At 35.3% G+C, this 26,240-nt stretch overlaps 1 protein-coding gene across 1 annotated transcript in view; it reads right to left on the reverse strand.

Annotated features, from left to right (window-relative positions):
* EYS (eyes shut homolog) overlaps positions 1 to 26,240 on the reverse strand; it is a 1,683,276-nt gene that overhangs the window by 1,199,426 nt on the left and 457,610 nt on the right. The gene's annotated exons all lie outside the window — the stretch shown is intronic.

Below are 26,240 nucleotides of genomic sequence, written 5' to 3' on the forward strand. Positions count from 1 at the left end.
TATTAAGGTCCTTCAGAGGTTTAGTAGAAATAGAAATCATCAGAATAGTGGAAGCAAATGGCTCTTGCTAAGTGTCATTGATACAGTGAAAAAGAAAAAGATACATTAGGGTGAAAAATAATACTTTTTTAAAAAGTAAGAGTGAGGAGGGGCACCTGGGGGCCCAGTGGGTTAAGCTTCTGCCTTTGGCTCAGGTCATGATCTCAGGGTCCTGGGATCAAGCCCCACACTGGGCTCTTTGCTCAGCAGGGAGTCTGCTTCCCCCACCACCCTGCCCCATCTGCCTGTCTCTCTGCCTACTTGTGATCTCTGTGTGTCAAATAAATAAATAAATAATCTTTAGAAAATTACAACAACAACAACAAAAAAAAAAAAAAAAAAACAAAAAAGAGTGAGGAGACCTCTTTGGACTCTTACAAAGGGTCCAGGACTTATTTATAAGAGTGGGAGTGCCTGAATTCCCCAGCACTTACTAGGACTGAAGAATTTGCCCACTCCCTTTATTTGAAAATGACAGAGATCAATGTCTTGCAAAATAACATGTAACTGCTCTCCACTAGGATTCTAGCCTACTTAGCTATAGATGTGAAGATTATATGACAAGACTTCCAGACCATATCTTTCTTCACACACTTCCTTCCTTCTCCACACTTATAGGGGCAGTAAAAGGTATAAACAATTGTACCAGCAGTGGAGTCTCAAAGGACTGGTAGAATCTCACCTTGGCACCAGTCTCACCTTGGTACCCACAGTATGTGACCCTCCATGTCACCTAAAGCCTCCAAGCCTCCTAGTACATAAAACTGCTACAGAATGTTTCAGTGATTATGTATCTATGACTTCTTTAGGGCATCTCTCTGTATAGTAAGAACACAATATCTATTGGCTATAAATATTAACACTAGGCATTATAGATTTTACTTCTATGTCATGCTTTTATAGTCAAAGCCCACTTTCCCAGTTCACCTCTAATTTACATGCATCAAAATCAAATGAATGAGTTATTGAGAAAAATTGCTGGTTAAAAAATCTGCAGACATTTTAATTATTAAATATATTCCATATATCAAGTATTTGATATTTAAAAAATGATAATCTATAATAAATATGGACCAGACTTTATTAATTTATATTACCCTTATATATAAATACATATGTACACATAGATAAGTGCATATAATACAAATATATGTATATAGGTATATAATATATATACATTTAGTGGTATATATAATATATATTATATATAGTAAATATATATAATTTATACTGCTGTATACACACACATACATATAGTGTGTGTGTGTATGTGTGTGTGTATGTGTGTGTATGTTTTAAGCCCTAGGCATACAATGATCAATAAAAGACATAAGATCACTACTCTGAGGGTCACAGTACCCTGAGGCTCACAGTCTGTTAGGAAGATAGAGAAGGGAGAAAACACAAAACACACATACACACACATGCACACACACAATGTGTGTTTATAAAATAGCCAGAGCCTATGCTATGAAGAGAAGTAACGCCTGGCATTGAGAGTGTCACAGCACATATTTAACAAAAAGAAATAATTTAGCTTGGTGGGTCATGTGATATTTTTTATCACACTTTGTGGAAAAACATTTATTTCTCTCTGTCTTAAGAGTCCCGAGGGAAAGGATTGTGTACAGCTTACCATTTTGTCTTTAATTAAGAGCACAACATTTTGAGCCTTGATTATATTTGAATGACTGTATGCACTAATTTTGTAAACCAAACTGACAGCACATAACATCAGTATTTCATGAAACATTTGTTGACTAAAAACATTGCTAAAATCTGTTCTAGGTCTTCAAGATACAAACTGTATACTGCAGAAACTAAATGATGAAAAATTATTATTTTGCAGTATTACCTGATCCTTTTGATAAATACATGCATCATTTCCCACTTTTTAAAAGGTCTTATTTATTTATCTATTTATTTGTCAGAGAGAGAGAGAGAGAGTGAGAGAGAGTACAAGCAGGGGGAGTGGCAGGGAGAGGAGGCAGAGGAAGAAGGCGGCTCCTTACTGAGCAAGAAGTCTGATAAGGTACTCCATCCCAGGGCCCTGGGATCATGACCTGAGCCAAAGGCAGATGCTTTACTGACTGAGCCACCCAGACATCCCTATTTCCCATTTAAAAAATGAGCTTTATTATCATTTCACAAGTGAAAATTATGAAATACCCTTTTTAAAATCTAAACATGGGTATGTTAAAATATGAGACAGAATAAAATATAAAGAAAAATAAGTTCTCTTTTTTTTCCTCAAAACCAAACCAAGTTTCACACAATGAAAATGTAGAAAATGGGGGCAACTGGGTGGCTCAGTTGGTTAAGCATTTGCCTTCAGCTCGGGTCATGATCTCAGGGTCCTGGGATCAAGCCCCTCATTGGGCTCCCTGCTCAGCGGAGAGTCTGCTTCTCCCTTTCTCTTGGCCTGTCTCCCCTCCTTGTGCTGTCTCTCTGAAATAAATAAATAAAACCTTAAAAATAAGAATAAAATGTAGAGAAGAAACATACATTGAGGAAAAAGAACTTAGCATTTAATTCCATCATCAGTTTACATATATGAGCTTTTTAAGAATTCATAAAAATTCATAAGCACATTATCAAAATATTTAAGTTCCAAAAAACACTTACTTAGATTTAAAAAAATACCCTTAAGGAGCAGCCAGAGACATTGATTCAAAAATTGTACATAAAGCTTAAAGCACAAGCAATAGAAGCGATTCTGGCTAAATGAAACAAAAGAATGAAAAATACAACAAGTGATTAGGATTTATTTGAAAATTATTGGTAAACTTACATAAAGGGAGGATAAATGCCACATAATGTAAAATCCAAGGCAACTCCTATGACCGCAAAATACTCTCTTTAGCTCCTTGATCTGAATAACCTGAAGTACTTGTTAAAAATAGTGAATTTCTGGGCCCAGCCCAGAATTACTGAATCAGACTATGTAGAGAAGACCTCCATATATTTGCCCTTTTTTTAAAAAAAAACATTTTAATCATTTTTTAATTTTTTAATTTGTTTTATCAACATATATTGTTTGTTTTAGGAATATAGATCTGTGATTCATCAATCTTAACACAATTCACAGCATTCACATACCCTTCCCAATGTCCATCATTCAGCCACCCCATCCCACCTAACCCTCCTCCTCCAGCAACCCTGTTTGTTTCAGTCTCATCTATATTTGCTCTTGAACACTATCATGAAGGAGACTCATGCCCTCTAATATTTGCCTGAGTTACTCTAGAGTGACTCTACCCCAATATTCCAAATGCAAAAAATTTCTGGAAAACAAAACTGTGCTTTCTTCTCCGAACTGGGAGAACAATCTCTGAACTCTTTTTTCTTATATGATAGATATTACATTCTACTTTAAACTTCTATTATTTGTGTGAACATCACTCTTACTTTTTTCAGAATTTGCAAGCTTATTGAAGCTAGCATAATCATCTTTTTAGTCTTTGTATAACCCATAGAACAAAGAACAAGGACTTTTAATATGTAAGTCCTTTACAGACTTGTTTATTTATTTGAGAGAGAGAGAGGGAGTACAGGGTACGAAGGGCAGAGGGAGATATAGAGAGAAACCTAAGCAGACTCTGTGCTGAGTATGGAGTCTGACACAGGGCTCAACCTCAGGATCCTGAGATCATGACCTGAACCAAAACCAAGAGTCAGATGCTCAAACGACTATGCAACCGAGGCACCCCTAATGTATAAGTCTTTTAAGAATATAAATTGAATTGGGGCACTTGGGTGGCTCAGTGGGTTAAAGCCTCTGCCTTCGGCTCAGGTCATGATCCCAGGGTCCTGGGATCGAGCCCCACATTGGGCTCTCTGCTCAGCGGGGAGCCTGCTTCTCCGTCTCTCTCTCTGCCTGCCTCTCTCCCTACTTGTGATCTCTGTCGGTCAAATAAATAAATAAAATCTTAAAAAAAAAAGATTTAAAAGAATATAAATTGAATTGAATGAATTGATTTAACATATGAGGCTGATAATTTTGGGGTAAGAATACTATGTTGAGTGGACATTTTGGTGTGTGTGTGGCTTTAAAATTGCTAAAATAAATTCTAAAAGTTATTAGTCAATTTTATGTAAGAGAAAAAAATATATAGAAGGCTAAGACTTAAACTTACTGGAAAGTACAGTTTTCCAATGAATGAAAGGCAGAAGCAGTAATTTTGTCTCTCATATATTTTAGTAAAATATTCCAAGTCTCAAAATCTTTTTTATTTCTCTGAAAATGACATTTGAAATTGATTAGGTTGGTAGCTGCACATATTTTATTTAGCTCCTCAGCCTGATATCTATCTGAGAATTTCTAAGGCTGATTAAAAAAATGTATCACTTATTGAATAAGACATAACAATGATAATTTTGTTTCTGACAATACCCATCGGTATTAGTTTGTGTGCAAATATCAGTTTTCCTTATTTCCCTTATAAATCAGTTTTTTAGAGTACATGACTATAAATAATGTATAATTCAGGACTCAAAACAACAATTTGTACTCACTATGAAATAATTTAAGAAACATTTCCCAAGAGGAAAGCCCTCTGGTTATTTGGAAACTTCATGTGTCTATAACATGTGAGATGGAGATATCTGTTGGGATACTCTTTTTCACTTTCAAATGTGGTTTCTTTCCTATTACATTTTAGATTTCCACATATATCATAATCATATGAATAGGTGGTCCTTAAAACAAATAGTCATTTACTGCAAACATGGTTTGGCTGTATGTTTCCATGTTGCATATAAATGAAGGGCTAACAGAATTACAGAGAACTTGTAATAAATTTTTGTAAATATATTTTGCTGGATAAGCTCCTAAAAATCCCTCCTTTTAATTTTCCTAATTCACAAATTTTATTTCAATTTTCTAAGCAAAACATAATCATTTAGTAATACTTATCTTGAAAACAAATTTCATGTCAAACAACTACCTACTTTATTGGTACTAAATACTGTATTAAGATTTGGGGGATATATGCTATCAAGACTTTTTTTTAAAGACAGATTTGATAAAACATTTAAAATTATATTTTAAGTAACCTCTATAGATAAAATAACTGCGTTAAGTTCAGGTGACATTTTAAAATAAACTACTTAAAGTGAAAATAATAGTTGGCTGTCATTATATTTATTAAATGAATTCAGTAGAATGATACACATGGATATTTAAAGGTAAAGAAAAAAAACCTGACTACAAATAATTATTACTGAAAAGCAGTGACAGTGAAAGAAAGCTGTCTGCAAGTTGGACATGTTCAGTTCTATTGATTGGCTGCTTTTCAGGGATGTTTCTTGGCAGCAGCTTAAAAATCAGTATGTGATGAATACAGAGGTATGTCCAAAATGGCATGGTTTATGATTTTACAGTATTGGCCTATTTTATAAGGCAAAGCCCTAATTTTAGCATAGTCATCTTTATCAACTAGTATTTATTACATATTATGAAATCCATTTCCATTCATGTGGAGACAAAAGAGAGCTATGATTCTGTCACTAATGTGTTTCAGTGAAATTAGCCAATGTGAAATTAAAACAAGATGCAAATAAATTTTCTCATATATAAATAAAACCATATTAGTATATTAATGAACAGCATAAATCACCAAATTATGGAAAACTTGGCAGAACTGATGTAGTAGAGCTAAGTAGAGCTAAGTAGAGCTTCCTTTGAAAAAGAAGAATTACAATGACTTTCCTAATGGCACTGGATACAGTAAATCTGATTGGAAGATCTATTACACTTTGTACTATTTTTCCTTGGGTGTTTTTACGGGGGCTAACACTTTATTATTTTTTTCTTTTTTAATATTTTTTACTGTGTTGTGTTAGTGACCATACAGTACATCATTGGTTTTTGATGTAGTATTCCAAGATTCATTGTTTATATATAACACCCAGTGTTCCATGCAATATATGCCATCCTTAATACCCGTCACCAGACCCACCCATCCCCTGACCCTTCCTCCGTCTAAAACCCTGTTTGTTTCTCAGAATCCACAGTCTCTCATGGTTCATCTCTCCCTCTGACTTCCCCCTTTTTATTTTTCCTTCCTTCTCCTAATGTTGTCCCTGCTATTCCTTATGTTGCATAAAGTAAGTGAAACCATATGATAAATGACTTTCTCTGCTTGACTTATTTCAGCATATTCTCCTCCAGTCCCATGCTGTTGATGCAAAAGTTGGGTATTCATTCTCTCTCATGGCTGACTATTATTCTATTGTGTATATGGACCACATCTTCTTTCTCCACTCATTTGTCAAAGGGCATCTTGGCTCTTTCCACACTTTGGCTATTGTGGACATTGCTGCTTTGAATTTTGATGTACATATGGCCTTTCTTTTCACTACATCTGTATCTGGGGCAAATACCCAGTAATGAAATTGCTGGATCATAGGGTAGCTCTATTTTTAATTTTTTTAGGAACCTCCAAACTGTTTTTCAAAGTGGCCCCACCAATTTGCATTTGCACCAACAGTGTAAGAGTGTTCCCCTTTCTCCACAGCCTCTCCAACATTTACACAGCCTTTCCAACATTTATTATTTCTTGCCTTGTTAATTTTTTTAAAGATTGTATTTATTTATTTGACAGAGATTACAAGCAGTCAGAGAGGCAGGCAGAGAGAGAGGAGGAAGCTGGCCCCCTGCTGACCAGAGAACCCGATGCAGGGCTTGATCCCAGGACCCTGGAATCATGATCTGAGCTGACAGCAGAGGCTTTAACCCACTAAGCCACCCAGGTGTCCCATTGCCTTGTTAACTTTTGCCATTCTAAGTGGTGTAAGGTAATATCTCAACGTGGTTTTGATTTGAATTTCTGTGATGGCTAAAGATGATGAACAATTTTTCATGAGTCTGTTAGTCATTTGTATGTCTTCTTTGGAGAAGTGTCTGTTCATGTCTTCTGCCCATTTTTTTTTACTTGATTACCCATTTTTTGGGTGCTGAGTTTGAGAAGTTCTTTACAAATCTTTAAATATCTTCTCACATTCTGTGGTTTGCCTCTTTGTTTTATTAACTGTTTCTTTACTGTGCAGAAGCTTTTTATCTTGATGAAGTCCCAAAAGTTCATTTTCACTTTTGTTTCCTTTGCCTTTGGTGACATGTCTTGAAAGATGTTGCTGTGGCTGATATCTAAGAAGTTAATGCTTATGTTCTCCTCTAGGATTTTGATGGATTTCTGTCTCACACTGAGGTATTTCGTCCATTTAGAGTTTATCTTCATGTATGGTGTAAGAAAATGGTCGAGTTTTATTCTTCTATATATAGCTGTCCAATTTTTCTAGCACCACTTTTTGAAGAGACTGCCTTTTTCCCACTGGATACTTTTACCTGTTTGTTGAAGATTATTTGACCACAGAATTAGGGGTCCATATCTGGGCTCTCTTCTCTGTTCCATTGGTCTATGTCTGTTTTTGTGCCAGTACCACACTGTCTTGATGATCACAGCTTTGAAATCAAGCAACGTGAAGCCTTCAACTTTGTTTTTCTTTTTCAACATTTCCTTGGTATTTCAGGGTCTTTCTTGGTTCTGTACAAATTTTAGGATTGTTTCAGTACTTTGAAAAATGCCAATGGTGTTTTGATCAGGATGGCATTGAAAGTATAGATTGCTCTGGGCAGCATAGACATTTTAACAATGTTTATTCTTCCAATCCATGAGCATTGGATATTTTCCCATCTTTTCATGTCTTTTTCAATTTCTTTCATGAATGTTCTTGTAGTTCCCAAAGTATAGGTCCTCTACCTCTTTGGTTATGTTTATTCCAAAGTATCTTATGGTTTTTGGTGCTATTATAAATGGAATCAATTCTCTAATTTCTATTTCTGTAGCTTCATTGTTAGTGTATAAGAAAGCAATTGATTTCTGCGCATTGATTTTGTTTCCTGCCACTTTACTGAATTGCTGTATGAGTTCTAGTAATTTGGGGGTGGAGTCTTTTGGGTTTTCCACATAAAGCATCATGTCACCTGTGAAGAGAGAGAGTTTGACTTCTTCTTTGCCAATCTCAGTACATTTTATTTTGCTTTGTTGCCTAACTGCTGTTGCTAGGACTTTTAGTACTATGATGAACAATAGTGGTCAGAGTGGGCATCCTTGTCCCTGCTATTAATTGAGAGGCTCTCAGATTTTCCCCATTAAGAATGATATTCACTGTGTGTTTTTCATAGATGGATTTTATGAAGTTGAAGAATGTTCCCTCTATCCCTATACTCTGAAGAGTTTCAATCAGGAAAGGATGCATTCAAATGCTTTTTCTTTTTTCTTTCTTTAAAGATTTCATTTATTTATTTGACAGAGAAAGATCACAAGTAGGCAGAGAGGCAAGCAGAGAGAGAGAGGGAAGCAGGCTCCCCACCGAGCAGAGAGCCCGATGCAGGACTTGATCCCAGGACCCTGAGATCATGACCTGAGCCGAAGGCAGTGGCTCAACCCACTGAGCCACCCAGGTGCCCCTCAGATGCTTTTTCTTAAATGCTTTTCTGCATCAACTGAGAGTACCATGTGGATCTTCTCTCTACACTTATTGATTTGTTTTATCACATTGATTTGCGAATGCTGAACCACCCTTGCATCCCAGGGATAAATCCCACCTGGTCATGATGGATAATCTTTTTTAATGTATTGTTGGATCTTATTAGCTAAGATATTGTTGAGAATCTTGGCATCCATATTCATCAAGGATATTGGTCTGAAATTCTCCTTTTTGATGGGGTCTTTGGATAGTTTGGGGATCAAGGAAATGCTGGCCTCATAGAAATAGTCTGGAAGTTTTCCTGCTATTTTTTGAAATAGCTTCAGGAGAATAGGTATTATTTCTTCTTTGAATGTTTGGGAGAATTCCCCAGGGAATCCATCAGGTCCTTGACTCTTGTTTTTTGGGAAGTTTTTGATCACTGCTTCAATCTTGTTACTAGTTATTGGTCTATTCAGGTTGTCAGTTCTTCCTATTTCAGTCTTAGAAGTCTATAGGTTTCTAGGTATGCATCCATTTCTTCTAGGCTGCTTAACTTATTGGAATATAGCTGTTGATAATAATTTCTGATGATTGTTTCTATTTCCTTGATGTTAGTTGTGATCTCTTCCCTTTCATTCATAATTTTATTAATTTGGGGTTTTTTTTCTTTTCTTTTGAATTAGTCTAGTCAGTGGTTTATCTACCTTATTAATTCTTTCAAAGAATAAGCTTCCAGATTCATTGATGTGTTCTACTGTATCTCTGCTTTCTAATTTATTGATCTCTGCTCTAATATTGTTCATTTACCTTCTCATGTATGGGGTAGGCTTAATGTGTTGTTGATTTTCCAGTTCTTTAAGGTGTAAAGACAGTTTGTTTATTTGGGATTTTTTGTTTTGTTTTGTTTTATTAGTGAGGCTTGGATGGCTATATATTTCCCCCTTAGGACTGCCTTTGTCATATCCCATAGGTTTTGAATGAATGGGTCTTCATTCTCATTGGTATCAATGAATTGTTTAAGTTCTTTGATTTCCTGGTTGACCCAAATATTGTTGAGCAAGATGGTCTTTACTTCCGAGTATTTGAATTTCTTTCAGATTTTTTTTTCTTGTGATTGAATTCCCATTTGAAAGCATATGGTCTGAGAATATGCAGGGAATAATATCAATCTTTTGGTATCAGTTGAGACATGATTTGTGAATGAGTATGTGGTCTATTCTGGAGAAAGTTTCATGCACTCTCAAGAAGAATGATTATTCTGTTGTTTTAGGGTGGAATGTTCTGTAAATATCTACGAGGTCCATCTAGTACAGTGTGTCATTCAAAGCTCTTGTTTCTTTGTTGATTTTCTGCTTAGATGATCTGTCTGTTGCTGAGAGGAGTGTTAAAATACCCTACAATTAACATATTATTATTAATATGTCTCTTTATTTTGATTAACAGTTGGCTTACATAGTTGGCTACTCCCATGTTGGGGGCATATATATTTACAACTATTAGATATTCTTGTTGGATAATCCCTTTAAGAATGGTATAGTGTCCTGCTATATCTCTGACTACAGTCTTTAGCTTAAAATGTAATTTGTCGTATATGAGGATTGTTAGTCTAGACTTCTGCGCTCTGTTGGCAAGAAAGATGGTTCTCCATCCCTTCACTTTCAGTTTGGATGTATCTTTAGGTTAAGAATGAGTCTTTTGTATACAACATATGAATGGGCCCTGTCTTTTTATCCAATCTGCAACCCTGTGTTGCTTTATTCGTTCATGTTGAGAGTGATTATTGAAATATGTTTTTATTGTCATAATGTTGCCTGTGAGGTCCTTGTTTCTGTAAATTTTTTTTCTGTAAATTTCTGTTCTATATCACTCTTGGGGTCTTTCTTTTTTTAGAGAAAGCTTTTAGTTTTTCTTATAGGTCTGGCTTAGTAGTCACATATTCTTCCAGTTTTTGCTGGTCTTAGAAGCTCTTTATCTCTCCATCCATTGTAAGTAACAACCTTGCTGGATATAGTATTCTTGGCTGCATGTTCTTCTCATTTAGTACCCTGAATATGCCTTGCCAGCCCCTTCTGGGGCTAACCCACAGGTTACTGTGGGCAGGTCTGACGTGATTCTGATATTCCCCCTCTGTATATAAGGAATCTCTTCCTCCTAGCTGCCCTTAAGATGTTTTCCCTGCTTTTAAGTTTCACAAGCTTCACTATGAAACTCCATGCCTGGGAGTCAGTCTGCCCACCTTGATTTTGGGGAGGGTGGGGGTGTCCTCTCTGTCTATAGGACACAAATGCTTGTTTCATTCAGGTGGCTAAGACTTTAAAAGAAGAGTTCATAAGAAAGAGATGCCTCTCTGGGTCTTGAGATGAAGGTTTCCCACTAGAGTTAATCTAAGATCCTCAGAGAGCATCTTTTTTAAAGGGCACCTTGAATGGCAGTACCAAATAGTAAAGAGAGTTCACTGCGGTCTGTATTTGGTATGGATCAATTAACCCACTGAGTGAGAACATAACTCAGAATCAGAAAAGCAAATTCAAGTCAGAGCATATGCAAAGGGAGAAATCAAGGCTAAACCCATTGTGGGTGGAAGAAGATATCCAAATTTCCAGATGACACAAAAGCCTTAGGACTGACTGTGATTCTCGAATTTAGTGTGATGAGAATTACATGGAAGACTTGTTGAAGTTTTTGGGTCCCACTCCAGAGTTTCTGATTCAATAGGTCTGAGATGGGACCTGAAAATGTGCATTTCTAAAAACTTACCAAGTGATGCTTATGCAGCTGGTTCAGGAGCCACATTTTGTCTTATGGAATCTTATCATTAAAAAAAGAATAAAAATAAAAGTATAAGCAGTATATCTTACATAATTGATACAGACACCCTACCAAAACACAAACAAATAAAAAATGACAAAACACAACACAACAAAAACCCAAGTGTTGTAGGGTGAGGCAAAGGAAACAGAAAAAAATTATTTGGGAAGGATCTTAAAGATAGACATTGGCTTCAGCTAGCAGTTTCAGTTTTTTCAGTTTCTAAGAGCAGCCAGATCAGAATATATACCTTGGAAGCATCTGACTATAGGTAATTGTGAGGAGAAAAAGCAAAGATAAGTTGTTGACAGTTAAGTCCTTGGGACTCCATTACACCAGTAATGGACTGAGATTTGTTATGAGGCATCAGGAAAAATAAACAACCCATGAGGACCAAGTTCGAAAAGTCACACAAAATAGTTACTCTTAATATATATAATCAAAATAAAGGACTCCTTCTGTTATGAAATACAAATACATTCAATCAATAGAGTCACCTGAATAAATAATTATTTTCAAAAGTATACTATTAGATAGATTAATTAATAAACATGGTTTACAACTTTGAAAATTCTGTAAGCCTGCAATACCTTGGGCCACAAAAAATTTTTTCAGTATATGAAATCAACAACACTGTGGGTATTACTTTGAGATGTCACCATAATAAGAGCCATACGGTCCTAAGGCATAGTACCAAACCCTGTCATTCCAAGTGATAGCATATAGTAGAAAGTCCTTCAAGTAAACTAAATGACACTTTGTTTAGTCTTCTATTGCTAAAATTAAAAAAATATATATAGAAGACTTTCCACCTCAGAATGGGCAGTAACAGAAAATAAGCTGCAAGCTAATTCTTTCCTTCCACATAAAATATTATTAATGCTAAATTTTATTATTATTTCAACATGCTACAATAATGTGTAGTGATTATAGAGAAATGATCTTAGTTTAAATCCTACTCCATTCCATCAAGGCATTAAAAATAGTGCAGGAACATTTCAGAGTAGCCACGTTAAAGCTAGGTCATGAATAGAATATATGGCTGTTTTCATGAAATAGCCTAGAAAGTGTGATAAGAACAATCATATTTTAAATTAGACTGTAGTCTCAAGATAATTTTCCAGAATGCCACAATAAATATATCATATATTCCTTTATATGTCATATTTTTGTTTTACATTATTAATAACACATGAATTATTAAATGCATATTTCAATAATTAGTGGCTGAATTCATATTACAGCATGTATAATGGTAACTAAATAGTTGCTCTTATGCAGCTGTATTAATGTGTATATTTTAATGAGTCCCTATCATTTTTATATTGGAGAGTAATGTAGGTTTATGCGTAGTATATGCTTTGTTAAGTTTTATGAATTAGACAATATAAGAATATCAAAGGAAAGAGCAGATTCAAGATCATTAGCAATGTCAAACCGAATGGGAGAAAGCATTTTAAAGTATTACAAAACTAATGATTTCTCAGTAGGCCTAAGGCTTTAATAGTTGTGAGACAGCTTCTAGTCTTCAATTTCATTAAAACATACCTGGGAAATCGTCCATTTGAGTGAGTTAAGACAAACATTCCTTGAGGCCACAATACCCTTAATTTAGAACTGGGTATCTTGAGAGAATAGGACTTTACGGGTAGGTATAGGTCTCATTGTAAAAACAAGAACACCGAGACCCAGAAAATTTAAGAGATCCAAACTTTTGTTCATAGAAATAAATAAAAAAGATTCAATGAGTGAATCGATAATTATAGAATTGCCCTAAGGTCACAAAGCCAGTGTTTCTGAAAAAAAATATCAAATCTACTGAATTTCTCCACTGCTCTCAGCTGACTCTTCAAAGCTGAATTTCTCTCTTTCTTGCAATACACTCCTTCAGCAAATAATTATTGAACATCTCTTTTAATCTGGGCAGTGTTCTAAGATCTGTAGATTCAAAGATAAATAATTAATGGATTCCCCAGAAGCTTACATGAGGAAAAAGGACAGGTAAACTCATTGAATCCGAACACAGTACTGAAGAGCATAGGAAGAACTAAACCCCAGGAAAATATTAAACTAGTCAGATTTTGTCATACATAACTCAAAGTCCTTAAATTGTCCCCCTCCTCCTTCAGAGTTAAAAGCAGTACATACTCAATCTGTTGCTGTCTGCTTCCATACTCTCTCTGAACTCATCTGTTCTGGAGCATCTTTTCCCCTATAGCCATACTCTTCTGCATTTCTGTTTCTTACCAGAAACAAAGTACTGTTCCTTCGAGAAACTGACACATGCTGTTCCCTTCACCTTGACCAGTCTCCCCAAAATGTCCTTATGCCATACTTCCTTTTTTCCAGATCTTTCCTTCTAAATTTTCCTGATATCACCTCACAAAATTAACAATTCTTTCCATAACTATGTCCACATAGTCCTCATATTGTTCAGGAAGCTGAAGCATAGAAAGACGTCACAATTAGCCCAAAGCTACTATAGGGAGTTGAGCCACAGTTAAAATACAGAAGTTGAGCAAGAAGTTTTCCTCTTTAGCTCTGGGCTAGAAAAGAATGATAGGATACATGATGCATCAAGGAATGCATCATGACAGACGGAGAAGAGAGATTGCCTTGCCAGAGCTATCTTCAGATGTTACCAGTGGCAGTATCTCGAAAGGCTTAAAAATAAATAAATTAAGCACCTCACTGTAGGAGAGTTACCTTTTAACGAAACAACTGCAGATTTTAGTCCATCAGCCTACAGTAATATCTGCAGTTAAACAAGGGAAACAGCAGAGGACCAGGTCAGCAGCCTTACCTCCTCTTTCTTTCCACAGGATTTACATACTTAGTAGGTGTGGTTGAAATGTAAATGTAATGATTTAGTAAGCAAAACCAATGTTCATTTTTAAGTATGTACAGTATCTTTTTCATCTTGGTCCATCCTTAAAACCAAGTATTTTAACAAACTGAATAGAAGCAGACTCAAATTACTATGGCAAAAAAATGGGAAGATAATACATTTTACTACATTGTACTCATCAATTATAATAACTTTTTAAATAAGCACAATTTTTAGATTACCAATCACATTAAAAAAATTTGTGTTTATTTACTGTACTCAAGTTATATTTTGTGTGCATGTTTTAATAATTTTACTAGTGGAGTGTATATAATTTATAAATAACACATATTTAGGAAATATATGATAAAAATTTTTTATTGATAGGAAATCAAAATCAAAGAAGTCTGGGCGGGGGGAGGAGTCAAGATAGCGGAGAAGTAGCAGGCTGAGACTAATTCAGCTAGCCGGAGATCAGCTAGATAGCTTATCTAAAGATTGCAAACACCTGAAAATCCATCGGCAGATCGAAGAGAAGAAGAACAGCAATTCTGGAAACAGAAAAACAACCACTTTCTGAAAGCATATTTTCCTGGGGTTGTTGCCACCCTTTTAGTATTTTACTTGCCCCTTCATATACTCTTATCTGGACAAAATGACAAGACGAAAAAATTCAACACAAAAAAAAGAACAAGAGGCAGTACCGAAGGCTAGGGACCTAATCAATACAGACATCGGTAATATGTCAGATCTAGAGTTCAGAATGACAATTCTCAAGGTTCTAGCCGGGCTCGAAAAAGGCATGGAAGATATTAGAGAAACCCTCTCGAGAGATATAAAAGCCCTTTCTGGAGAAATAAAAGAACTAAAATCTAACCAAGTTGAAATCAAAAAAGCTATTAATGAGGTGCAATCAAAAATGGAGGCTCTCACTGCTAGGATAAATGAGGCAGAAGAAAGAATTAGTGACATAGAAGACCAAATAACAGAGAATAAAGAAGCTGAGCAAAAGAGGGACAAACAGCTACTGGACCACGAGGGGAGAATTCGAGAGATAAGTGACACCATTAGACAAAACAACATTAGAATAATTGGGATTCCAGAAGAAGAAGAAAGAGAGAGGGGAGCAGAAGGTATACTGGAGAGAATTATTGGGGAGAATTTCCCCAATATGGCAAAGGGAACAAGCATCAAAATTCAGGAGGTTCAGAGAACGCCCCTCAAAATCAATAAGAATAGGCCCACACCCCGTCACCTAATAGTAAAATTTACAAGTCTCATTGACAAAGAGGAAATCCTGAAAGCAGCCCGGGAAAAGAAGTCTGTAACATACAATGGTAAAAATATTAGATTGGCAGCTGACTTATCCACAGAGACCTGGCAAGCCAGAAAGGGCTGGCATGATATTTTCAGAGCACTAAACGAGAAAAACATGCAGCCAAGAATACTATATCCAGCTAGGCTATAATTGAAAATAGAAGGAGAGATTAAAAGCTTCCAGGACAAACAAAAACTGAAAGAATTTGCAAACACCAAACCAGCTCTACAGGAAATCTTGAAAGGGGTCCTCTAAGCAAAGAGAGAGCCTACAAGTGGTAGAATAGAAAGGAACAGAGACCATATACAGTAACAGTCACCTTACAGGCAATACAATGGCACTAAATTCATATCTCTCAATAGTTACCCTGAATGTTAATGGGCTAAATGCCCCTGTCAAAAGATACAGGGTATCAGAATGGATAAAAAAACAAAACCCATCTATATGTTGCCTCCAAGAAACTCATTTTAAGCCCGAAGACACCTCCAGATTTAAAGTGAGGGGGTGGAAAAGAATTTACCATGCTAATGGACATCAGAAGAAAGCAGGAGTGGCAATCCTTATATCAGATCAATTAGATTTTAAGCAAAAGACTATAATAAGAGATGAGGAAGGACAATATATCATACTCAAAGGGTCTGTCCAACAAGAAGATTTAACAATTTTAAATATCTATGCCTCCAACGTGGGAGCAGCCAACTATATAAATCAATTAATAACAAAATCAAAGAAACACATCAACAATAATACAATAATAGTAGGGGACTTTAACACTCCCCTCACTGAAATGGACAGATCATCCAAGCAAAAGATCAACAAGGAAATAAAGGCCTTAAACGACACACTGGACCAGATGGACATCACAGATATATTCAGAACATTTCATCCCAAAGCAAGAGAATACACATTCTTCTCTAGTGCACATGGAACATTCTCCAGAATAGATCACATCCTCGGTCCTAAATCAGGACTCAACCGGTATCAAAAGATTGGGATCATTCCCTGAATATTTTCAGACCACAATGCTCTAAAGCTAGAACTCAACCACAAAAGGAAGTTTGGAAAGAACCCAAATACATGGAGACTAAACAGCATCCTTCTAAAGAATGAATGGGTCAACCGGTAAATTAAAGAAGAATTGAAAAAAATCATGGAAACAAATGATAATGAAAATATAACAGTTCAAAATCTGTGGGACACAACAAAGGCAGTCCTGAGAGTAAAATATATAGCGGTACAAGCCTTTCTCAAGAAACAAGAAAGGTCTCAGGTACACAACCTAACCCTACACCTAAAGGAGCTGGAGAAAGAAAAAGAAAGAAACCTAAGCCCAGCAGGAGAAGAGAAATCATAAAGATCAGAGCATAAATCAATGAAATAGAAACCAAAAAAACAATAGAACAAATCAACGAAACTAGGAGCTGGTTCTTTGAAAGAATTAATAAAATTGATAAACCCCTGGCCCGACTTATCAAAAAGAAAAGAGAAATGACCCAAATAAATAAAATCATGAATGAAAGAGGAGAGATCACAACTAAACCAAAGAAATACAAACTATTATAAGAACACACTATGAGCAACTCTACGCCAATAAATTTGACAATCTGGAAGAAATGGATGCATTCCTAGAAACATATAAACTACCACAACTGAACCAGGAAGAAATAGAAAGCCTGTACAGACCCATAACCAGTAAGGAGATTGAAACAGCCATTAAAAATCTCCAAACAAACAAAAGCCCAGGGCCAGACGGCTTCCCGGGGGAATTCTACCAAACATTTAAAGAAGAACTAATTCCTATTCTCCTGAAACTGTTCCAAAAAATAGAAATGGAAGGAAAACTTCCAAACTCATTTTATGAGGCCAGCATCACCTTGATCCCAAAACCAGACAAGGATCCCATCAAAAAAGAGAGCTATAGACCAATATCCTTTATGAATACAGATGCGAAAATACTCAACAAAATACTAGCCAATAGATTCAACAGTACATTAAAAAGATTATTCACCACGACCAAGTGGGATTTATTCCAGGGCTGCAAGGTTGGTTCAACATCCGCAAATCAGTCAATGTGATACAACACATCAATAAAAGAAAGAACAAGAACCATATGATACTCTCAATAGAATCTGAAAGAGCATTTGACAAAGTACAGCATCCCTTCCTGATCAAAACTCTTCAAAGTGTAGGGATAGAGGGCACATACCTCAATATCATCAAAGCCATCTATGAAAAACCCACTGCAAATATCATTCTCAATGGAGAAAAACTGAAAGCTTTTCCGCTAAGGTCAGGAACATGGCAGGGATGTCCATTATCACCACTGCTATTCAACATCGTACTAGAGGTCCTAGCCTCAGCAATCAGACAACAAAAGGAAATTAAAGGCATCCAAATCGGCAAAGAAGAAGTCAAATTATCACTCTTCACAGATGATATGATACTATATGTGGAAAACCCAAAAGACTCCACTCCAAAACTGCTAGAACTTGTACAGGAATTCAGTAAAGTGTCAGGATATAAAATCAATGCACAGAAATCAGTTGCATTTCTCTACACCAACAGCAAGACAGAAGAAAGAGATATTAAGGAGTCAATCCCATTTACAATTGCACCCAAAACCATAAGATACCTAGGAATAAACCTAACCAAAGAGACACAGAATCTATACTCAGAAAACTATAAAGTACTCATGAAAGAAATTGAGGAAGACACAAAGAAATGGAAAAATGTTCCATGCTCCTGGATTGGAAGAATAAATATTGTGAAAATGTCTATGCTACCTAAAGCAATCTACACATTTAATGCAATTCCTATCAAAGTACCATCCATCTTTTTCAAATAAATGGAACAAATAATTCTAAAATTTATATGGAACCAGAAAAGACATCGAATAGCCAAAGGAATATTGAAAAAGAAAGCCAAAGTTGGTGGCATCATTATTCCCGACTTCAAGCTCTATTACAAAGCTGTCATCATTAAGACAGCATGGTACTGGCACAAAAACAGACACATAGATCAATGGAACAGATTAGAGAGCCCAGAAATAGACCCTCAACTCTATAGTCAACTCATCTTCGACAAAGCAGGAAAGAATGTCCAATGGAATAAAGACAGCCTCTTCAATAAATGGTGCTGGGAAAATTGGACAGCCACATGCAGAAAAATGAAATTGGACCATTTCCTTACACCACACACAAAAATAGACTCAAAATGGATGAAGGACCTCAATGTGCAAAAGGAATCCATCAAAATCCTTGAGGAGAACACAGGCAGCAACCTCTTTGACCTCAGCCGCAGCAACATCTTCCTAGGAACATCCCCAAAGGCAAGGGCAAAAATGAACGATTGGGATTTCATCAAGATCAAAAGCTTTTGCACAGCAAAGGAAACAGTTAACAAAACCAAAAGACAACTGACAGAATGGGAGAAGATATTTGCAAACGACATATCAGATAAAGGACTAGTGTCCAGAATCTATAAAGAACTTAGCAAACTCAACACCCAAAGAACAAATAATCCAATCAAGAAATGGGCAGAGGACATGAACAGACATTTCTGCAAAGAGGACATCCAGATGGCCAACAGACACATGCAAAAGTGCTCCATATCACTCGGCATCAGGGAAATACAAATCAAAACCACAATGCGATATCACCTCACACCAGTCAGAATGGCTAAAATCAACAAGTCAGGAAATGACAGATGCTGGCGAGGATGCGGAGAAAGGGGAACCCTCCTACACTGTTGGTGGGAATGCAAGCTGGTGCAGCCACTCTGGAAAACAGCATGGAGGTTCCTCAAAATGTTGAAAATAGAACTGCTCTATGACCCAGCAATTGCACTATTGGGTATTTACCCTAAAGATACAAACGTAGTGATCCAAAGGGGCACGTGCACCCGAGTGTTTATAGCAGCAATGTCCACAATAGCCAAACTATGGAAAGAACCTAGATGTCCATCAACAGATGAATGGATCAAGAAGATATGGTATATATACACAATGGAATGCTATGCAGCCATCAAAAGAAATGAAATCTTGCCATTTGCGACAACATGGATCGAACTAGAGCGTATCATGCTTAACGAAATAAGTCAAGCAGCAAAAGACAACTATCATATGATCACCCTGATATGAGGAAGTGGTGATGCAACATGGGGGCTTAAGTGGGTAGGAGAAAAATAAATGAAACAAGATGGGATTGTGAGGGAGACAAACCATAAGTGATTCTTAATCTCACCAAACAAACTGAGGGTTGCTGTGGGGAGGGGGTTTGGGAGAAGGCGATGGGATTATGGACATTGGGGAGGGTATGTGCTTTGGTGAGTGCTGTGAAGTGTGTAAACCTGGTGATTCACAGACCTGTACCCCTGGGGATAAAAATACATGTTTATAAAAAATAAAAAATAAAAAAAAAAATCAAAGAAGTCTGGAGACTGTGGGCGAAAGTTTACTCAATAGGGATCGGGATATTCATTGCTATCGAGTTCTAATGGTGATTTGCATATTATATTAATATAATGACTGACAGATTCAAACCCTATGGATGTATATAATTTAAAAATGATCTTAAAGGGTTTAACATCACTTAATTTTATTAACTATTAATAATAATTTAAATAGATATTTCATTAGAGTTGATGGCAGATGTCTTGGAAAATACTAAAGATCTACTCTATAATTTATGCAAAAATATCTAATTATTTTATTGGGTTGCATTTATACTTAATAAATTAACAAAATTTCAGTAAATCCCCCAATGAAATTATTAGTAACAATCATCTTTTAGTATGTAATTTACATAGAATCTTTATTTTTCAGCTCTCACTAAAAAGACCTAAATTTATTTGGGAAATCTTAAAAAATCCTTAAAATGCTTGCTTGTGCCAGAGAAATAGATGTTAAGAATAAATCTATTAAGAAAATAGATATCATGAATTAAATAGTTCTTATTCTATAACATTATGATCTTCATGTCAGTTTTATTTTCCTTCACACTGATATTCCGGACCCTTAAATAGATAAATTTTTCAAATTATACTTTATTCTTTGACTCACTTACAGAGTAAAACCGAATAGGAATTAGCTTTGAAAGAGGTCACCCATCGGCAAAATGTGAACAGGATTGTTATGCTGCCTAAACAGAATAATGTACAATATGAAGTAAGAGTGACTTAATTAACTGAATCTGTCTCAGCAGAGTGCACTTTTTCTCTAGTGAAGACATAAAAAAGATTCATAACTACATTATGTCAATTAATCTACCCATATTTCTGTGTGAATATAAGACATGAGGAAGTATATGAGCTATTTGTGTCAAGATAAACAGATAATAAATATATACACACTCGCTCTTACAATCCACACTGCCACCAAAAAAAAAAGAACAAAATCATTGTACCTAGATGTTTTTATTCACAAAAGATGACCCTCCCAATGCAAAATGATAAGATGAAAAAAAATGCTGTCCACAAAGTTTTAAATCATTACTTAAAACATATTCTGATGTTGTCATGAAGCCCATTTAATGATCCCTTCCCTTTTTCTTTCCTCCATACATGTTTTTATTTTTAAGATTAATTAATTCATTTATTTGAGAATGAGATAGAGTATGTGCCCATTAGCAGCAGGCGGGCAGAGAGAGAGGGAGGGAGATTATGAAGCAGGCTCTGTGTTCAGCACAGAGCCCCATGTGGGGTTTGATCTCAGAACCCTGAGATCATGACCTGAGCCAAAACGAAGAGTTGGACCATTAACCAACTGTGCCACCTAGGTGTCCCCTGCATGTTAATGAGTTTACTGTGTAATGGATATGCTGGTTTTCTGGAAGGTAAAGGACAATTTCTTCATTATTTTTTTCTAAATTTTGACCTAATTCTGGGGTAATTTCTCACTGTTTGGGCCCTTCCGTCTATAGAGTAGTCTATAGCCCCATCTTTAAATGGAGAGCTGGTGAAACAATAAAACTGAGGAAGACCAGTCTTTGGGACAAGTTTTCATTATTTTGTAGTGTTCAGATACTAGCATATTGCATACCTGGTAGAGAGCCTCAGTAAGTAGTAAATTGAACAAGCAGCAAAGTAGAGCACTGTCTAAACCATGTGGTGACTACCAACTCCAGGAATTCCTTCTATTTTACAGTCTGGCCTGGACTTACCAACTATCCTGATTCTTCAAAAGAAGATGAACATTCTGATTTTTATAAGAAATTTTTCTGATATTTAATTTTAGAAGATAATTCAAGCATAGACCATTACAGATGAATTGATGGTTGCCAAACTAAATATCTGCAAGACCAGATTCAGTCCCTGGGCCTCCAGATAAATCACTCTTGTTCTTCCTCTTCCAATCTTGAAAAAGGAACAACGACACCATTCTGAATTGATTATCCCACTGGATGACTTATCTTTTAAAGGAGGAGAAAGGTTATTGAACATTGAAAACTAAAAGGTACGTGACAATAATTTCCACAACTTCCTGAGACAGGTTGTGCTGGTTATGATGCTTTTTGTAATAAGTTTTGAAATGACTTTTAAAAATAACTCCTTCCTCCTCTTTCTAAACTGTCTATAAAAGAACACACAATAATTTTGTAATCAGATTTTAAAATATTATTAAAGAGTTATTCACAGAACTTTAGAAAAAGTAGTTTAGCATTCTGTGTAGTAATCAATTAGTATACAAGAAAAACTAAACAATGGAATTATTTGAAAAACAAACAAACAAAAAAAATTAGCTAGTTATAGATTGCCAGAGGAGGTATGATTTTAATTTTGAAGCAAATATTCACTCAATCTTATTTACAGTGGCTTTATAAGATGTTCTACATAGGAACGAAATCCAAACTACCTCTGTATCTAATAGTGCAGCCTGATGTCTATTTTCCTGGTGGACTTCTGAAGCAATCCAGGTTTTATTCTCATTTATCCTCCTTACTGTTCACTTCTATTATAGCAGAAGACGTTTCTGCTAGCAGAAATAAAAGTTTCTTTCCTGGCGTCTGGAAATTTTATGTTTTATATATATATGCCATATATATATGGTTTTATGTAATATATGGCATGCATATATATATATATATATATATATATATATATATATCTTATGTTTGTCTTTAACAAAGATACAATAAACTATTTTAAAATTAATGGGATCTATAATTCTTGCTCAAGATCAGGAAATGAATACAAGGGTTTTCCCTTGACATTGCATTTATTAATTTCCTATTGTAGTCTTTTACATATACATGGTGAGAATTAGTTCTCCCTTTATGGATGGGCGGATGTCGGACTGGCCCTATATAAGTTGGTCCAATAGGTGGCAATTGCACTGATGTAATCATAGGTCATCACTGAGAACAAAAGCAGATGGCCCTTAAAGACAACCTTTGCAAAAAAAAAAAAAAAAAAAAAAAAAAAAAAATCACCAAAAGCCTATGAAAAGGTCTTAACCTATATGAGTGTCACGACTTTGCTTAGGGCGAGAATTTCTCCTCTTTGATTTATTAATTGCATGAACAACAAGAAGTAAAAAATTATTTTGGGATCTGACTAATTAAGCTAATCAGTAAGCACCTCAGGGACTGTTGTGTGTGTTTGGTTAAATTGCTAGTATACAGGATGGGAGAGATGCCTTCCTTTATGTATTCTTGTCCATTATTATTCTCTACTCTCTTCCACAATCTAAGTGGTTCTAGAAGAATTTTATCTTCTTTTACCTAAATTAAGTCATGCTCCTTATCTAAATGAAGAGTGGAAAAGTAAACTTTTTTTTTTTTTTTAAAGACAGGAACATCACAGTAGGCATATGTGATGATTGATACATTAATTTCTACATAATAAGGTCTGATTGTATTTGCTGTGTTGGATAAACTATTGGGTGCCCAATTAATTTGAATTTCAGGTAAAAATTTATTATTCTTGGGCTGCCTGGGTGGCTCAGTGGGTAGGCCTCTGCCTTCGGCTCAGATCGTGATCTCAGAGTCCTGGGATCGAGTCCCGCATCAGGCTCTCTGCTAGGCAGGGAGCCTGCTTCCTCCTCTCGCTCTCTACTTGTGATCTCTACTTGTGATCTCTCTCTGTCAAATAAATAAAAATCTTTAAAAAAAATTTTTATTATTCTTTTTTTGTAAGCACATACCATGCAATATTCAGACAAATGTATTTTTATTTGCTGGTCTGGCAGTCTTAGACTGAATTTGTATTCCAGGTTAAGGGGAGAACAAATATTTTTTAAAGTAGATTGAGAGAATTTAGATAAAAACTGTGGAAGTCTGTCCTAACTTGCTATACATACTCCCATCCTGTCCCAATTGTCCAGCAGCCTCTTTTCAGTTTTTACTGTATATCACATTTTCCAGAATCTATCTATGTTTTATGTCATAACTCTTCATATTCATATCATCTCTATTTTTACTAAGGCAAAGTTTTGATTTGTCTTTATTTCATGAGAGACTCTCTCTATATCAGATAACTTTTTCTAATCTATTATATTTCCTAAGATTTAGGTAAGGAAATAGTCTTGCCCATCTAGATTCCCAAACTAAAACAGCGTTAAGGTATATTTTAATTTCTATTATGATAAATAACATTAAAACAAAATAGAAAGAAACAAGAAAAAGACATTATAAGTAGGTTCTGGGCTCTTATTTAAGATCATCTCATTCCAGTCCCTATCCTTCATCTAATTTTCTTCTAAAACTCTCCATATTATGTAATAAAAAATTACACATTTGCATATAATATATAACATTTTCTACATCACATCAATTTATTTTATATACATTTATTCATCACTCACAGAAAGGAGAATGGAAAAGCAGTACAAAATAAATCCACTTTATTCAAAAGTCTTAATGACTCTGCCTTGAATTATAGAAAGACCCTTTAGAAAATGTGTGTTGTAAAGGCAATATATAAACAAATAAACAAACAAACATACTTTTAATTTACTAATACTTTGCAATGCTTTACAGACACATATAAAAACAAATAAATCATAATAACATTAACTACAGTTTGGTTTTGAATTTTAATTTGTATGAGTTATGGTATTTACTCATCCAATGGTCTCTTCTTAGAAATAATAATAAGGGCCAGATTATACTTGGGCAATGCATAATAAACTGAAAACGTTTGCACATTATATCCCTCTGGAATTGTGTAGTATCAATTTTAAATTTTGTTTTAGGTTTAGTTAAAATTCATTTTAAAAGTATGTTTAGTTTGTTTCAGAATGCCAAAATATACTACAAACTCAGAGTGAAATTTTAGTGTATTGTGGATATATTTACTCCAATTCATCACACAAAATCAAAGAAAATTTGGGTGGGCAAATGACAGAAATACATCGATAAAGCTAAATGGAGTGGTAAATTTTAAGGAAAGATTGGTCTGCTTCTTTGTCTACTAGGACATAGCAAGAGCAAACTCCCTGATGGTTCCCCACCCTGACCTATGGCTTAAGTGCAGCAACTGGTACCACTTGGGAAAAATGATCAGTGGTTCATATTCTTAGAAAAAGGTTTCAAAAGCTTTGGATTTTTTTGATGTTTGATTATCAGTATAATAGCTCATAATAATGCACAAGAAGAGAGGGGACACTTTTATGATTTTTTTTCCTTGTTAAATTGAGTTTTTCTTTTATTAAAATAGAGATTTTGGATAAATTTTTACTTATTAAAATATACTTATAACTGGATTAAAACACAATATCTAAGGACCTTTTTCTTATTATAAAATGTAATTTGTTCTTACATGCATTTAATAAGATCTCAAATGCCAAATTCTGAGAAATGTTATTCTTTAAAATTAAAGTTAAAATTATTTGCTGAAGAAACCTGTCTTCACTAAGTTGTTCCAGTATTTAAACTTTAATTTGTATAGATAAATTTTATGCTGTCACCTTAGGTAATTTCTGAATTGAGGTCATTCACTCCTAATCATCTGATGGATGGAAATTAGACTTCTACAATCTGTTGCAAGGCAATAAATACCAGCTCTGAGTATTGTGGAGCAGCAATTATCAATCTGCAATTTATTTCTGAGTATTTCCTCTTCGACTTCTATTACCTCATGATACTTCCACCAGCTCTCAACTTTCCCTTAATGCGTATTGCTAGAGTCTCCTTAATTTCCCATCCCACTCCAGGAGTGCTTTTTATGCTCATAACCTGTTTCTGATTCTGCCAATCTCTCACTGACCAAATATAAATATCACACCATGTTCTAAAATGCACTGAACCACAATTACACAGGGAACAATCAAAGCCCTCTACTATCCCACAGTCAGTATTAAGCAGTTGGATAAACTGATGCAAGTTTTCAAGTACTTTGAGTTCCCAGCTCTTCAGCTAAGCTTGTTTCAGTTACTGTAGCCATTAGCTTCTCACTGAATGAGTTTGCTAGGCTGAATATCCTACCAAAGAGGAAAGCTGCTGAGATTTTTTAAACTGTAAATTGTTTTCCAGTAATATATATTTTTAGTTCAGAAGTAAGTTATGCTCTAGTAACCTGCTTCTAAGCCTAGACTGGTATTCCTGTCTTTCATTGCTTTTCTTAAGTTTTGTGCAATTGTATCTAGATGCTTAAGTTTCTTTTACTGTATTTCTACTAATGAAATGACTTCACATTTCTTAACTAATATTCCCTATACAGATCTGCTTATTTGCCAAGCTTAAGCAAGACCACTGAACAGCTGTTCTTAGCCTATGCTGGGTTGCTTATAGCATTAAGGGTCCAGTGTATCTTGTATAGAATTTGTACCTGAAACTCTCC

This window comes from Mustela lutreola, chromosome 6 (genome assembly GCF_030435805.1).
Source record: "Mustela lutreola isolate mMusLut2 chromosome 6, mMusLut2.pri, whole genome shotgun sequence".
NCBI classification, from domain to species: Eukaryota; Metazoa; Chordata; class Mammalia; order Carnivora; family Mustelidae; genus Mustela; species Mustela lutreola.